The 17,175-nt window shown below is 38.5% G+C and overlaps 1 protein-coding gene, 2 long non-coding RNA genes and 1 pseudogene across 4 annotated transcripts in view; all 4 read right to left on the bottom strand.

Moving 5' to 3' along the window:
* The window catches only part of LOC149052016 (adhesion G protein-coupled receptor L4-like), a 168,593-nt gene that overhangs the window by 131,185 nt on the left and 20,233 nt on the right, over window positions 1–17,175 (bottom strand). The gene's annotated exons all lie outside the window — the stretch shown is intronic.
* LOC149052020 (stimulated by retinoic acid gene 6 protein-like) lies at window positions 1,835–6,578 on the bottom strand (annotated as a pseudogene). Its single transcript, XR_016184935.1, has 6 exons — window positions 5,553–6,578; window positions 4,807–4,930; window positions 4,230–4,338; window positions 3,073–3,236; window positions 2,577–2,693; window positions 1,835–1,947 (listed from the first exon to the last, which is right to left on the bottom strand). The product of XR_016184935.1 is annotated as a stimulated by retinoic acid gene 6 protein-like (transcript).
* LOC149052019 (uncharacterized) lies at window positions 6,922–11,350 on the bottom strand. Its single transcript, XR_016188291.1, has 4 exons — window positions 10,666–11,350; window positions 10,097–10,182; window positions 7,903–9,036; window positions 6,922–7,618 (listed from the first exon to the last, which is right to left on the bottom strand). It is a non-coding gene; the product is annotated as an uncharacterized LOC149052019 (long non-coding RNA).
* Window positions 15,705–16,625, bottom strand: LOC149052018 (uncharacterized). Its single transcript, XR_016188305.1, has 3 exons — window positions 16,537–16,625; window positions 15,950–16,363; window positions 15,705–15,841 (listed from the first exon to the last, which is right to left on the bottom strand). It is a non-coding gene; the product is annotated as an uncharacterized LOC149052018 (long non-coding RNA).

Here is a 17,175-nt window from a genome sequence, read left to right as displayed (position 1 = left end):
CCTAACAGCTAGTTTTTTTGACCAAATTATGAACCCTATTATGAACCCTTTTAACCCTACGGGAACCCTCGATTGGGTGAAATGCAAGATGTGAAATGAAAACGGTTTAAGAGGGTGGCATTTTCAACTCGAATTTGGAATCAGACCTTTTAGGGACAAACAAGCCGTGAAAAATCCTGGAGGCAAGGATTAACCTGAGAGAGACGGGCGTGGGGAGAGCGTTGACGCTACGCATTCCTTTTATGTTCAATCTGAGATACTTAATGAAACCCACGCAAAAAAATAAAATATATCTTGCGAGATATTCACCGGCGTCAAGGCGAGCAGGGATAAATTTCTTTCCCTCTTTAGTACCTTGTACCGGATCTGAAAAGTCAGTAAGCCCTGATATTTAGACTTCACACCAGATCTAAAAAACTGCGACAACGTAAATGTTTCAGCAGAAAATCTCTACTGACGATGGCATATATTTTAATCATTTTCGAAAAAGAGCCATGGAAAGAAGGGAAGGGTGGGTCGAGGTTCCGTTTATCCCCCCGGGTTGGGAGTGCAAACAGCTTCGTTGTTTCATAGGTAGCATCACAGGACGGATTCTCAAGAATCTTAGAGCTACAATATCAGAAGGTAAAGATGAGAATTTTCCTGAGAAATTACTGGACTTCGGCTTATTTCGTCTTCTTAGATTTTCTCTTCGTGCTTCATAACTCTACTCCATCTACCCACCTTATAGCAGTTTTTTAGTATATGCCACACAGGTGAATAGAGCTCTTCGCGTGAGCTTATTGGCAAATTCGGAATTAATAGTCGAACCTGTATTAACCGGTCGGTTGTAAAAGTCCCAATTTTTTTCCTCTTATGCACTGTCACTTTCTCTCTCGTGATGCCGGTGAGGAGATTTGTACCAGGGAGCCAGCGGGAATTCGACCAGGATCCCCGCACGGATAAAAACGGGCAAGCAAAATTGAATGAAATCCGGTTTTGCCGGTAGTTCCACGAATTCAATGTTTCACTCATACCTCACTTTCCACTTCCGCTAATTTTTTTTTCCGAGAAAGATCAGAAGTCTTCACGATGTTAGAGTTCGTTAGTTGTATATGAATATATTCGCACCTGTGAAAGAAATCGGCCTTCGCCAAAACACTCGTGTGGTTAATGCTCACAGATGTCTGTTAACTACGTATTCTTTCTTGCCGCTGAGTCTTTGCTCCTCTTCAAACCCTCACCTTCCTTCCCAAGTCTTTCCCCTTATTGGTATCGTGCACCAATTTTTACTTTTCTTACTTTCATAATAGTTAAAGGAAAACAACAACAACAACAACAAAAAACCAAAAATAAAAAATAAAAAACAAACACAAATAAAAAAGCAAAAAACTTCCGCTTAAAACGCCTAAGCAAACCGCAATAATTATTTATTATTTTTCGCTTTTTTTTCTTTCCTATATACTTGGCTTTTAGACTAAAGTAAACTGCTTGCTCTTTTTGTATATATTACTTTCCATTACCCGATATATTACCTTTAGAAAAAAACCATCAAATTTAAATGTACCCAAGAAAATTAATCAATATTTAGAACCGTTATCGTTTACAGAGAAATAGATTTCCTAAAACTTATTTTCAATTTCAAATTTTACCATTTGCCTCTCCATGTTTGCCAGACAATATAATTCCCATTTCCGAAGCCAGCAATGAAAACCCACAATTTTAAATTGTTTTTCAATAAGTACCTTGTGTGCTTCCTTGCTCACTTCTCTACCACAATGTACGTGTTTAATAAAGTTTAGCCCAGAATTTAGGGTAGTTTCCATTAAGGGAGTAACATTTTGACTCCAAAAATTTAAAATGCAAAAAACCAAAAAAAAGATGGGTTGCGTAGGAGAGTCACGGCCAGGAACCAGCGGTTGACAGCCTTTTGAGACATGCGCGGCTGACGGGGCTCCCGACTAGAGCCTGAAAGACAAAGAGAGAGGAACGGCAATATAAGCTGCGTTTGAGAGGTTTGGACGAGATCTGGAGGGACCTCGTCGAGTATTTCAAATTAATTACTCTTCAAAAAATTAGTTCATGGCAACAAAGGAATCATAGCAATAGAGAAAAATAGGCCAAAGGTTACACAGTAGGGATGTTTCTTTTTCTCCTCATGAAAAGCCTTAAAACTGTTTCATATCACCCAGAATACAATAATTTTTTTTTAAGGTCGGCTTGAAAAGTAACAGTCAGTGAGATACGTTTTAGTTCCTCAAAAAACTGTGCAAAGTGGCAAAGAAGAAAGCCTAACTTTCAATATTCTCGCGAGACCACAGAATGGATATGAAATGAATAGTAACCAACAGAACATGGTAAGTTTCTTCTCAATATTACCCATTTTTTACCAAATCTGACTTAAGGAATGGGGTACATTTTCTGCCAAATTTTCCACGATTTCACACTAATAACGACGCTTAACAAAAGAAAATTATGTATTTCTTGCCCTCCGTGGAAAGATCATTTCTAGTGTTCTCATTGGTTGCTGAGTGCCGGTTGCCATCCTAGGAATGATCATCCCATCCGAGTTGTGATTCTGGAGTCAGTTTACTTACGCTCTTCCAGTAGCTGGTAATCTTTTTGTCTGTCAATGAGCAACTGACAGAACACCAGCATCAAGGGATGTCTGTGGGAAACCAGCACAGTTAGAAAACCAAGGTATGCGACAAAAGCTAGAAATAAAATTAAGAAATTTTGAAGTGAGAGTCGAAGGTTGTCCAGGATCCCATAGGTTATGCTTTAGTTAGCACAATGACAACTCTATAAATCTCGTGCAACCCTCTCGAACAATCAGACGTGAAGCTATTACGAATCGCTACTAAGCCACTACCGTTTGCTGCGTTCTAAGCAATTTGTTGGATCTTGTCACTGAGGAGTTTCTGCTTTCCTCTTCCTTTCGTCGCTGAAATCTTATGAACATTAATTCATTAGTGAAAAGCTGTTTTAGGAAACAGTGAACAACACGGCAGCAGAATAGGTCTGTATGCTGTATCTCCCTTCACATAGCCTCTGCCACTTATAAATTGCCTGTATTGGGCGTGTGCTACGTACCTTTGTCCTAAGTCTGGAAACCCTGCATCAGTGATGTTCGATCGATACGAGAGATGAAAATCACTCCTAAAAGCATGCCCTTTAGAATTCGCATAAATGCAGAGAAAATTCCAAGAATTATGTTGTAGAAGAAGAAAAAGTACGACATGACGGAGAAAAGCCGTCTGAAAGAGAGAGAAAGAGACCAAATATAAAGTGTGCACGATACAGGCTAAGTATTTTAAGCTAAGTGACCCATAAGCAAGATGTGAATCTAGGAGAATTACTAATTAACCTGGATGTAACCAGTACAACACACATCAAACCAACAACCACAACTACAGCAACAACAACAACCATCACAGCAGCGAAAACAACAACACCCATTACCACCACAACAAAATGAATAACAACAATAAACACTCAAACAACGATAACAATGTAGATATATGCTAAAAATCTTCTTATCAGAGACGTCTCTGTCGGCGAGTTTTTGCGTCGACGTTCAATTAATCTACTGCAGCTTTGTATTGAATGTTCTCTCGGCGAGGCGTGAGTTGACCACTAAACATACAACAGTATATGACATACAATTAACGCAATAATAAAATTTGCTACGCCATTGGTCATCAGCAGCCAAATAGGACCGAGCGGAGTCCAATTCGGTCTAGTCGTAACAAAATTTAAGAAAGAAACTAGACATCGGTTGAGGTTGCAAGCAACAGTTAACTCGGCGAAATGCGAGACAACAGTCCATGACGCATTCTATTGACTTACACAGCCATGAGGTGTTAACTGTCCCTTTAACTGTCCTATTACACTGTCCAATTAGAAACATGACACTGTCCTATTAGTGCTCAAATCGGGCTGGTGACAACCAATCACGTTCGAGAATTTCGCCATAGGTTTGATTAGTGCACTAATGGGACAGTGTACGGTTCACGTTATGCTTGTAAGTAGCCATTTGACGCAGCATGCTTGTGTGACTATACGCGTTATATGCGTGCTGTTATAATTTTTTCAATCACTTGATGAATTACAGACCGAATTGGAGTGCACTCTGTCAAGCCTAGTACTAGTCATAAATGCCTGCACGTGTTTTTCATGAGTAGATCAGTTGTTCAAGGCGTGCGTATCACACAACAAGAGATTCAGCTCAGACTGATATACAACAATACCTGTTATCAATTGTGACTAGGATTTTTGGATAAGTCGAGTCACGGAAGACGAAATGTGTTAGAAACAACTGGAACAACATCAAAAAAAATAGCCGAGGCTAAAGTGGGTCTGTAAAAAAAACATTCCATGAGTACTAGATTGCGTCTTTCGAAAAGCCCTTAAGTCTCACAATAATTATGAAATTATGATTATAATTAAAAATCCAGCTTAGCCACGAAATCCTGATCCTGCAAATATGTTATTGTATCTTGTTTTGATGCTTAAACAATCTTTAGAGTTGCATTCTTCATGTAATAGAATATTTTTCAATCGAGTGTCGAAAGTAATCGATGATTGTTGTGATTTTGCTTAACTTCGCCGTGTGATTGGTCCAGAAAGCTCGCGCCATCTTCTCAACCAATCAGATTCAAAACTTGAACGAATCGTGATTTGGTCACTCGTGTTTTCCCGCCTCTTACGCAGTTCGCCCACAACGATCAACGATCACAATAACCATACGACAACAATCTGATGCAGTCATATGACTCTCATTCTTAAGATTCAAATCGATATAACATATACATCGGTAATACTTACAACAAAGCGATTCCGGTTTTTTTCGAATGTTTCCATAATCCTGGGATGCACAATTCTTTCGATTTGAAAACGATTGCCGGAGCAACAGCCACAGTTTACAGAAAAATTGTCAAGGCGCCAAAACCTAGAAAAGAAACCAAGATAAAACATCAAAGAGCTGCATGGTGAGATCACATTAGTACCAAGAGCACTGCGAAATTACGAGCCCACCTTATAGTATCAACAATGACTTAAAATTTAAAGGTTCATGAAATACTATTACTTCCCTTTAACGACCGCGTTGCTTCTCAGCTATGGAGAAATCATAAACAATCTGAATCTCTTTAAATTCAAGTTTTGGCAACAACATAAAGGAGTCGTTTCATGAATCTACGGCAAAAATTCACTCAAACGCGACAACTCTGTAGGAGAATAAAAGTCACTGCGGAAAAAAAACCTTGAATAGCCCTCTTAAAGGACCACGCAAACTTTATTCTCAGAATTTCTGACACCTACTATTGCGTACTTCCTTAGTAAATCTGTATCATGTTCAAACAGGGTCAATGTCAGTATCTAAGAAATTGCGCCCCCACCCCTCCCTTAACCCAACATTAACCCTAACTTGTTATCAGTTGACTGTTGTTGGGTTAGGGGAGGGGTAGGTGGCAATTGCTTTGACACTGATGTCGATCATTCAAACGAACAAATGAACAAACAGAAGATTTGCATTTAAGATACTGTATGACATCAACTTCATTTTTTTATACCAATCAATGTGTACGCTATCTGATATCCAGAAAATCGGAGACTCTTCCACTAGCAAGGAAAAAAAGAAAAGGTAACAATAAAATCTTAATGACACACTAATGCACAAGACATTGGAGATAATTATTCTAGCCACATACAGTGCGCTTGTCACATGACAAGCTATGTAGATGGCTTGATTCAGAAGTCTTAAGGTCCAACCAAGGACTCACACAATTTAATCGGGTCTAGAGTTCTTGAAAATCTTCCGTTTTCTATCATCGTCATTATATTTCTGTCGTTTCCTTGTGTTATCATTAGTAGTAGTATCTTAAATACTAGTGCTATCATTGTCATCATCGTCATGCCGCAATGATTCGATTCAGGACCGAAGCGCTTACTTACTTTTGGTACTTCAAGAAAGGGCGCTTGTTCGAAACAGGGCGCTTGTTAGGGACAGGGATCATTTTTTGGGTTTTTGCTTTTGAGAAACAGCAAAATGTAAGGAACAGGGCTTTGATGTTTATTTGAAAAGCATCAAGTAGACTGGGAAATGGATTTGTTGTTCCAGGATCCATCCTGACTACAACGACTAGCCAAGCAATCATTGCAAAATTTGCTGACAAAATCATTTGTTTGAAGGAACTATGAACTCACGTGAACATAATTGTTGAGACTGAGAGGAAGACCACCGTTTTTTTATAGAGGCTTTAACCCCTTACATCCTAACATGACAATGCATATTAGCCATACTGTTCTCTATACATTTCCTAAGATGCCGACAGGGAAAAATCATGTAAAAATCAAGAGTTTCTTTAACTGGTGATCATTTCCTTTATTCTCATGACCTTAATGTTTGATTCAGGGGGATATTCTGAGAAGAAATTAGATGTTAGTCACTCTCAGGGGTTAAAGGGTTAAGTGAACTATTGAAGAAAGATGAACTAAGGTTGATCTCAATGTTCGCACATTCTAACAGTGTCTGTATTCGATATAGGGGCGCTTGTTGTAATGAGGGTGCTTATTCAGTAGGGGGTGCTGGTGATTAGTAAAAAACCAGAATCGAGGGGGCGCTCACAAGCCGGACGGGACGCTTAATGGAACGAGGGCGCTAAATCGAATCATAACGGTTATCTGTATCTTCATCATCCTTTATATCATTAGAATTATGATAACGGTTAATTATAATTATCATCATTATCATCATCGTTATTATTTTTTTTTACCATGATCGCAATTTCATTCAAAATATGGTATCTAGTCCTTTCGTTACAACCGTCGCTTTGTAGCGAAATTCAGACAGTTCGTATCCAGTTTGGGCAAAGGCAGCTCAAGTTTACATACAGCCACCGTTAATATGCAAACATATTTACTTTGTGCAGTGGGCGAAATATAAGGACTTGTCTGGAAACGAAAAGTCGCCTTCTCAACCTAAAGATCTGAACTAGTTTTCAGTACAAATAAAGTTACCTAGCTATTCCTATGTAACGTAACAAACCGACCTTACGTTTAACATACTTAACATGGAAAACATACTTTCTTAGTAAGGGTGCGAAACAACTCAACCGACTGGGTAAGAATGGTCCTGGAAACGTCCGGTATCAAAAAACATAGCACGCACTTTTGAACAGGGAGTTTAAGAAAACCACGGCAGCGACAGCGACGGCGACGGCGACGAGAACGACACAAAACGTTTAATAAACTGAACAACGGCTGTGAACGTGGGTAAAAAATCTTTGTAAATTTCTTTGCGCAAATCTACAGAACAACAACGTGAAATGACCCAAATTTGCGTTCTCTGGAGAACGTGAACGGCGACGTCTATTTTTTTTTAAACTTCCATTTCTAATTTAACGCAGTGTTATATATTCAGTTTCGACATATTTTGACAGCGAGAAAGAAAGTACATGACTTATACTAAGAGTATCGCGAGATTCGTAGGTAAAATACAAGTTCATTTTTTAACCAACCGCTGTCGTCGTTTCTTAAACTTCCTATTATCCGTCAGTTAACCACTGAAGCTGCAGGTGTCAAGAGCAGGTCCTTTGAAAATGTTGCTTGCCCTTGATACAACTGAGGCACGTGTTCTCTGAAATAAATTTTAAAACATTGGTCGTGAACGTGTTGGTTCAGAAATCGTTTACAACAACAACTCCATTTTGCAAGGGTGCATAATTGCCACGGAATACTTTAATTTAATAAAGAGTATAAAATAGAGTCAAAAAATAATAAAAAACAACAATAATAACGAAGAAAAAATGAAAAGGACCCTCAAGCAGAAGTGCGTGCAAGGATATAAATTGAAAAAAAAAAGTATATATATATATTGTGGGAGGAAAAAGACAAATAAACTACCAGTTCATCCCTACAGACCTGTTTCGTGGTTGCCCACTCATCAGGAGATTTAATGAGAATAATCTTTACCATCGCTAATATACAATATAATCTAATTCATGCAGCGCGAAATTTAACAGTTTAGTTGTTGCGTAGGAGGGCTTTTTTGTTTCTGTGGCGGCTGGAAGACACGCGTTCATTACATTTGTTTAGTGTGGATAGTTTGGGTCGGCAGATGATTAGGAATTTTTCTTTAAGGCAGGGATTTCATCTTTTACTTGAGCTGTTGTACGGCGAGCGTGATGAGAGAATGCGCCAGGAAATAAAGTGCTCGATGTTGTTGTCTTTGAGGGTCCAGATGTGCTTGCTGAGTTCGGTGGAGTTTTTGTGTTTGGCGTGGCGGAATGATGCGGTGTGGTTTCTTTATCTTGTTTTGAAGTCGTTTTCTGTGATTCCGATGTAAGTTTCTGTCGTGCTGTTGTCTTTGCGTGTGACGGTGGCTTGGTAAATTATTGATGGTTGCAGGCAGTTCCCGTCGGGCAAGCATGCGTTCTTTTGTCGGCAGCTATATGTCTTGTTATTAATGGTAGCGGTGGCGGCGTCATCAGCCTGTATAGATGCGGTTAGGATGCGTTTGTTATGATTGTCGATTATTTGTTTCGTGTTGTTCATGCAGTTGTAACTGATCTTGATGGTGTTTCGGTTGAAGATTTTTTTGAGCTTGTGATCTTTGGGAAAGTGCTTGTCTACTAGGCGAGGAATTTGTGTCCGATGTTGGTGCTGGTGTTCTTGCTAAAAGGAGGGTTGTACCAGAGGATGTTATTGCGTTTTCGGTTTTCCGTTTGCTTGTTTTGGCTGGTTCGTACTGTAGTGTGTAGTGGTATCCACTTTCGTCGAGTGCTTTCTAGTATAGAGGGGCGGCTTGGTCAAAGGATGCTTTGTCAGATGATAGGGACGACAGTCGTTTGTTGATGCCGGCGGGAATGTTCTTTATGGTGATTGGCGGGTGGTTGCCCTCGCAATATTGCAGAGAAGTATTCTGCTTTGTAAATGGCTGATAAGTGCTTCGGTTAAGGTTAAATTTAGATGAAAACTCACCATGGCATTTCATGAAGTGGACCAACATGAAAAGAGAAATGAAAGCAGACAAGACAAGTACTGCTTCTATCCCACCTGCAAAGAAAATTAAAAAAAAAAAAATTTCCATAAAATTTACCACCTAACCAAGTCTATTTATTCATCTGTCGTTCGTAATAGTTTTTCCTGTTTAACTGTCTTATTAGCAGTTGTTTGAAGCCCTGAGTTAGGATTGTATATTTTCATTTTTGGTCGGTGTGTCTACTGGTTTGTTTTCCTTTCTTGTTGGTCTGTTTCAGCAAGGTTTGGGTTGGGTAGAAAAAGGGAAGGAGGTTTGTCTCGGGTCGAAAACAGGAAAGAGGTTTGGGTCGGGTAGAAAAGGGGAAGGAGGTTTGTCTCGGGTCGAAAACAGGAAAGAGGTTTGGGTCGGGTAGAAAACAGGAGTGAGGTTTAGGTCGCGTCGAAATTTGGGTCGGGTAGAAAACGAGAGGAAGGTTTGGGTCGGGTTGAAAATAGGAGGCAGGTTGTACCGCTCTGCCTATGCCCCCTCATTGCAGATATGTCCTCTGACGTAATGTGATACTTTGGCCAATCATATCGTGTGATCTATCACGGCTTGGAACTGGTTAAGAGACTCAGTTGTAGTTCTGTCTTTAAGCAAAAGTACTCATTCAAGGGGGTCGGAATAAGTGGAAAATTTGACCAATATTTTCCAGTAACAACGGATGAACAACCTCCCGGTGATTTCAAGAAAACTCGTTATCCGCATGGTCATTGCGAACCAGATCATTGGCCTCTCACACACACATTACTTCCCTTGAAGTTCTAACGTTTCTTCGTTGACGCCGCGTGATCGCATCGTTGTTATAACCTAAACGTGAAAGAGCAACTTGCTGCGAAAATAATTGAGTTAAGTTTTTAATGCCCGGCTGATTTCTACTGAGAGAATACTGTTATTTTCCTGAGAATTCTGTGCTTAATATTCGATGCAGGCTTTTCCCTCATAAGCTGTCAGGCGATAGAGATGTCAAGGGAATACTTTTACTATGGAAAAAACCCATTTTACAAAATTAATCTATCTAAACAAAATTTATATATAGTATGTTGTCAGAGTTTGGTATCCAACCCCGCTAGATTATCAATTTTAACCACTTACGAAATTGATCCTGGATACGGGAGTTCCGTCATGTGAGCGATCTTCGTTTCTCTGGCTAAAAGCGTACCCCGGATTCCGTCGCCTCCCTGGAAAAGAAAAGTTAAAGATATTTTGTCAGCAGTAAAAGCTTCCACACAAACTTTAACAACATTTACCATTATCTGGGGATGGTTCCAGACAATTTATGAAGTACAGAGCAGGAGCAAGCAGTAACTCCTCCCCAACCTCCATCCTTGGACAGCTTTTCATAGCCAGCGTACAAAACTATGAGATGATTATCACGAAAATCGCGACTTAACGATGAAATATCGTGCCGTATGAACACATGTCTTGTATATGTCGAAAGTAACCATTATCGCTTTCTTTATGCTTTAGTTCGCTCGGTGATTGGTTAAGAAAACTCGCACCAATCTCTCAACCAATCAGATTCAAAGCTAAAACCAATCATGACTTGGCCACTTACGTTTTCCGCGTTTCAGGATGTTTGGTAGTTTTTTACTTGGACTTTTCATATGGCTCTGAAAGGTATATATCGTTTCAACTCAGCGATATACATTATCGTTACGTACCTTGTTTCCTTTTGCAGATCTCTAGGAACGTTTCAGTTTTCTTTCGCTTATTTTGCGAGAGAGTGGTGGTTTTTTATGTTATCCTTTAAGGCGGACATTGGCGCAAGGCTAGCCAGAATTAATCACCTCGCACATGCCCGATGTTAAACTGCTGTGTGCCGTGTTCCTCACAAGTGACTCACCCTTCTGTCAGATAGGAACCACTTCTTTTTTACTTCACGATAGAACAGGATACCGAACCTCATCCAAATGAATGCAAGGCAAAGTTTGATTGGAACTGACCCCAGATATGTCAGGTAAAATAATTCCTTCTGTTACCTTGCCCTAGTGAAAAAAAAATTTAAAAATGAATAAATAAATAAGTAAATAGAATAAAAGAGTAAATAATATATATGAATCAATAACTAAATGGGGGCCGGTCATTATTCATCACCTGAGGGAGGGGGGTGGGGATTGGAGGATTTTGGTTCTTTTATGATCAATTGTACCTGATAACCCCTATAAGACTCTGTTATATCCTTACAACCCCCACTCCACCACACCCCGCACACACACAACACACACCTACACACACACATACACACACACCTACACACACACCTACACACACACGCACGCACGCACACACAAAAAATAACAGAAAAAGAAACTCTTCCATGTGATATGCTCTAAACAACATGCATACACTCACTGACCTCAGTGAACACGTCTTCCGTTGGCTAGATTATTTCAACCGCAGCACGCTCGGCAAAAGTTGAGAAATGTACAATTTCGATCGCTGTTTTTTCAGCTGCAGGCGATGCAAAAAAGGGCAATTCTATAGTGATCAAATTATTTGTTGAAAAATGTATCCCGGAGATTTTCATGGGCATTATGTTCAACTACTAATACGCGCTTGAAAGTTCATTTATCGCTTACACGTACAAGTTAGATGAGCTGAGCATATTCTGTGAACAATATTTTTATTTTGAAGAAGCAAGAGAATTTTTCATGACTCAAGTGAAAGACTCTAATGTTTCAGCACATAATATACTTTATGGTTGGAATGTGATCTTACCTACGGGCATCTCGCAAATGTAGGCATTTTTATTATTCCAAGAGATACCATCAAAGAGGCCTCCATTATTGGATATTTCCGCGCAATTGTCGTTACCTCTTGTCTCAGAATCACGCCACTTCAAAATACTTAATTGTTGTCCACTCTCCCAAGTCGAAATCCCGACTCTCTTCCTTAAACCACTATGCCATGCATTAGTATTCCAAGCAATACGCTTTTGACTCATGACTGATAAACTGCCATTCTTCTTCAGTTTCGATGGAGACTAAGTAACCTCCCTGGTATCAGAATTAACATAAATATCAGTTGAAATTCCATCTTGTTCCGCTTTTCGAAAATACGTAAGAGGAGTTTTTGAAGCAGGCTGCTTGACACTCTATGAGAAAAAATAAAGGAATGAATAAATGAACGAAAAAATGCATGTTGATGATAACAATTGTGATAACGGTAATGATGGATACGAGAAAGTATTTTCTAGACCATTAATTTTAATTACAAACAATGGGCATCAAAACCCTCTACATCACTGAAGCAAAAGGTTTTGAAAGTGGAAAAAAGGGAGGTCAGGTAGCACCGTTATTTTACGACTTCTTTGTTTTGCTTTTCAACTCACGTTTTGAATCACAATCCCATTTAATCCCAACAGGAAGTCTATAAGTCTATGACTAATCATTATGATAATCAATCAGATGTTATCTTTTTTTTTCCTCCAGTTCATTTTAAGATGCATAACGGTTAAAATCGGAATTACACTGCTTCACCTGTTCCTGGCATTTCCAAAAACAAATGAAGGATTACTGTAGAAGAGGAAATGAGCAAATAAAGTGATTATTATCTCAAGAATAACATTTGATATAATGTAAAAGCTTATTAGATCTTGAGTTAGTCTACTACTAACGCATTTTATTTGCTACATGTCCTTTAAGCTCCACCCATGACTTTTATTACCTTCCCTGGGGATCAGACGAAGAAATTTTAAAAAATGCAGCGTCTCCACAATTTACCAATCAGCTGAACAAAACTTTTCACATGTGGAAAACACTTTTAAGGATACTGTAGACCTTCGCGAGTTTCCTTCGAGGAACTTTTTTACACGTGTTATTCAGGGTGCAACCAAACTATAGAACAATGAAAAGGATGTAAAATGCGCTATTCAAAAAAAAATGTCTTGCTTTAGCTCGCAACAATTCGAAACGGAGGATGCTTTATCAAACGAATTAATCAAGTACCAAGTCTGACCGCTCAAATAGAACTTCTGCTCAATTTCAATCTTGAGGGTAGGTCTCCAAAAGATAGTCAGGGTTTTTCCATATTCTTGCAATTGGTTGTTACTAAACTATGGATCAGTAGACCGCGGAACCTCCACCATGTATTTTTTACAAAAGGAGAGCAATGAGATAAGTATAAAGTTTGCTTTAGGGTACAAAGGAGAATAATTTGAAAGAAAAATATGTTTAAATTCACCATGATGTCCAACTTGGCGAGCATTCGGCAATCATCTGCTCTGAGTGTTAATAACTGAACAAAAAATTGAAAGCTCTGACAGTTTGGGTACCGCGATATCTGAATAGCGCCTCTTCTGAAGGTTCTCAGTAAAGCTTTAGGCTCAAATTCATTGCACATGACCCTGGAATGAGGAACACCATCGTATCATTTCGGGGTGATCCATTAAACATGAATAATAAGAGAACTTTATTAAAAGCCAAAGAAATAGTTTTTTGACTATGTTTAAATCAAAAAAGAATCTCCATGTGACTGTAAGGAGTTCCATTGCTGAATCATAATACGTAAAAAATAATTAATTTTAAGGGTTGTTTCATTATTTCTCTGTGAGTGCACGTCACTTTAACCCCTCAGCTTATTCAGAAAATCAGCTACCGAAATTCATGATTACTAATGGTGTTTTAACTTGCGATAAGAAAGGAAAAGGTACAATAATTCAACCTTTTTTTTTTTCCAAATACATGTACCGGATCAAGTGTTAAACTTTGCATCTATCTAACCTATTGCCATTTTAAGGGGCCCTGATGATTAAGTTCGATCTCTTGTCTTCGCACGTCGAACGTTCAGTACCAATCTGAAGACGAGACGTTTTTCCTTTTTCACATCTTGTCATGGTGGTAGAAAACGATAGCAATTAAGCTATTGTGTCCCTGTCATCCTAAATATGGCGGCCAAAGCTGTTGTGCAGACAACCATGATGCAAATAACATGACCACAGCATGAATGTCTCGCCTGTGCTTGTTGATCTTTAATTGCTTTGCGCTATATGGAATGTAAAAGGCTTAAGGTATCCAATTTATGATAAATCCTTCTCTGATTATGAACTAAGAGTTTAGTGCAGACATCTTTAGAATCTGATTTGTTTTGTTTTAATCAACAGTGCCAAATAATCGCCACCTGACATTTTTTTTTTTCGGTTTTGTTTGGCCAAATTTCACAGGATGTTAAAAAATCGATACAAATGTTTCGGAAAAGGAAAGTCAAGATATAATTAGGTGGTACTTACCTAGTGCATAACTTTTAAAAAACGTTTTGCTCACTTTGTCGGATTCAGTTGTACTCATCACGGAATTTGATAGCTAACGCCTAACAAATAGGAATAACTAGCGTTGTACTTACACAGCACACAACATGTTAATAGAGTTTTGAAAATTTTGCCGGATTCAGTTCCATTCATCATCCACTTCATCATGGCCACGATAAGCAAAGGTTGCTGTTAAAAGGTATCGTTACACTAATATTTGACTCACCCCGCTTGCGAGTTGCGGATATACGGCATCCCTATAAAACCCTTTCGTACGAGTTAGAATTAAATGCAAATTTTGATCTCAGATAGCTTGTTTATGGCGTTTGTCTTTTTTTTTTCCCGTCATAGACGGACCAATAGACAAAGAGCAGCTCGCAACAGATGTGGAGCATTGTTTTTCGTAATATAATCGAAAAACTTCACGGTATTAAAATACTTTTTATCATTCCAATTTTAGAAAGAAGCAACTCAAAAATAATCGATATTATTCTGGAATATCCAATAGTCTTAGCTGCAATAAAGTTTGTCAATCGAAGCTTGAAACGTTTTGACATATCGCATTTGGGCGGTGTAAAGAGAAATGTACTTGTACATTCAAGAATATTCCTTTTTTTATTACTTCTTCCGCCTAAATCGTACGCTTCTTCATCCATGCTGATTTATAAATAGGTATGACGTAGTCTAGCCTGTTTTAAACCGAGTTAAGCACGTCTAAATAATCAACTCCATCTCTCGCTGGTTGAAATTCCTCTTCAATGCTAGCCTCTCCTTTGTAGTGATATTTGAAAGCTAGGCCCTTGGAAATATTCCGCATTTTTATTGCTGAGCTTTTTCCCTTCAAATTGTCTACACTATGCAAAAGTTCTTTCATCACTGTTTAATGAAGTTTGCGCATGAGATTATAATCTCTTGGATTATGCCATTTCCGGCCAGCGTCGTCCCTATTGAATTCCAAATTATTCGATGTATTTCGATTCAAAATGGTATTCCTTATCTTACGGATGCGGAAAAGAAAGGCAAATGTAACTGATCCAAAAACGATTTAATTATGAGAGTTTTTCTATTCTTTTTAAATCAGTTATTTATTTATTCAACCATTTGTGTATTCATCTATTTATTCATTAAGCAACAACTTTTAATGGCTACTTTAGCTGCTATTACTATTAGTATTTTTTTGTTACCAGTACAATTTAACTGAGAGAAAAAACATTATCTTGCCTACAAATATACGATTGCTTAAAAAATAAGCTTATAATAGAAGGGTTACAATTACAACTAGTTGAGTGCTTAAACAATAATGAAGAGAGAGACCTCTTTTTAACTGCAGATCGTAACCAAGAGCGATTGTAACCGACTTATAGCTGTTAACTAGGTAATTGTACTAAGTCATTGACTGTTATTTCTGGTTGGCTGGATCCAGTTATTTAAGTTAAGTGCGATTTCGATTCAAATTCAGCGCAGGACTGCAGTTCAACTACCCGTACATCCCCAACCTCACTTGCATTCACGTGTGAGCTCTTCCTTGCAGAGTTGTTCTTTATAGGAGATGGAAAAACGATATTCATCTTTCTTTTGAATTTCTCTCTGATCTGCAGATAGACGAGGAACACGAAATATGGCTCTTAGCACTCGGATATTTATCGAAACTCTAAAAGTTGATGATATGGTGTTAATAATCAGTTTAACGTTTTTCTTACCTGAGTGTTGCGCATGCAGTGTAGAGCAAAAATCAGGAAACCCTGCTGCATCAACATGATTTCAAGATCAATAATTTTTTCAATACGCAAACAAATTAGTCTCATATCTATTAAGATTTCCAGGAAGAAAGGAAAATCGCATAATTACCTTTTTCTCTTGCATAGTTAAAAGCTTGTTGTTTTCAAAATTCCGAAAAGTATCATGTGACCATTGTAATGGTGTCTCACTTGGTTAGAAAGTAATATATTAATAGAGATTGAATGATTTTTGATAGTTACCGTCGAACACTGACCTGAGTAGAGTTGAGTATGGTGAAGATGTAAGCGAAAGCTTTACGTACAGGCGAGAGGAGACCAAATAGCCACGTGACACCTAGTAGGGGAATCATCACCGCGCATGCTTTGATACCAAGTCTAGAAGTTAAAAAGAAAACATTCCTCTATTTTCCTTTGAAAAAGAGTTTCATTGTTAGATATTGTAAGGCCTTACCAATTGAGGAGTGAGGAGGTTAGGCAAATACAGCCTCACAGGAGAACATGGCAATCTCTTCTACTATTTTTTTATAGTGTGATGTTGTCAATCTTACCGTATTTTCTGAGAATGGTCGTCTTCTCCTTGTGGCTGCAACAAATTGGTCATCTCCTTTATGACTCGTGCGAGTATCAATATGTTGGCCTGAAAAATGCAATAAAAATAAATAAATTATTAGATATGATTATCGAATAGCTAAGGCAGGAGAGTACCCTTGCCAAAAACGTTACTAGTTTGGTAACAAGGGTGGGGTGAGGAGTCATTTACAAGGAATAGAACTCTTAACTGGGAGATTATGAGCTTCGATCCACTGACAATGAGCTAAAGAAATCGCGAACAAAACTGTCTAAACTGAGTGAATCACGCCAAGTGAAGCTTCACGTTAAATTATGTAAATTAAATATCTCCTACTCTTACAGCTTCTTTCATCTTTTTCAAGGTTTTTTTTTTAATGAGTTATTTTTGCGCGAAAAACATATCTTGGCATATCAATGTGAAACTGTGGGGAAACATTAACAAGGAGAGGGAAGAATTTCTTTTTTGCATGCCATGTAGTAAAAGTTGGAGAGGTTTTACTCGCATATGAAGGCGATCGCAAGGTTAAAATTGACCAGCAACCCCGGAAACAGCAACAACGTCTAAAGTTTTTTGTGAGTAAGTAGGAAAAGGGAAATGGTAAATGTTGTGTGAGGTC

The sequence above is a fragment of the Pocillopora damicornis genome, chromosome 1 (genome assembly GCF_964200805.1).
Source record: "Pocillopora damicornis chromosome 1, jaPocDami1.2, whole genome shotgun sequence".
In the NCBI taxonomy this organism is placed as follows: Eukaryota; Metazoa; Cnidaria; class Anthozoa; order Scleractinia; family Pocilloporidae; genus Pocillopora; species Pocillopora damicornis.
The sequence above is the reverse complement of the archived record's forward strand: the minus strand, read 5'-3'. Positions and strand labels throughout refer to the sequence as shown.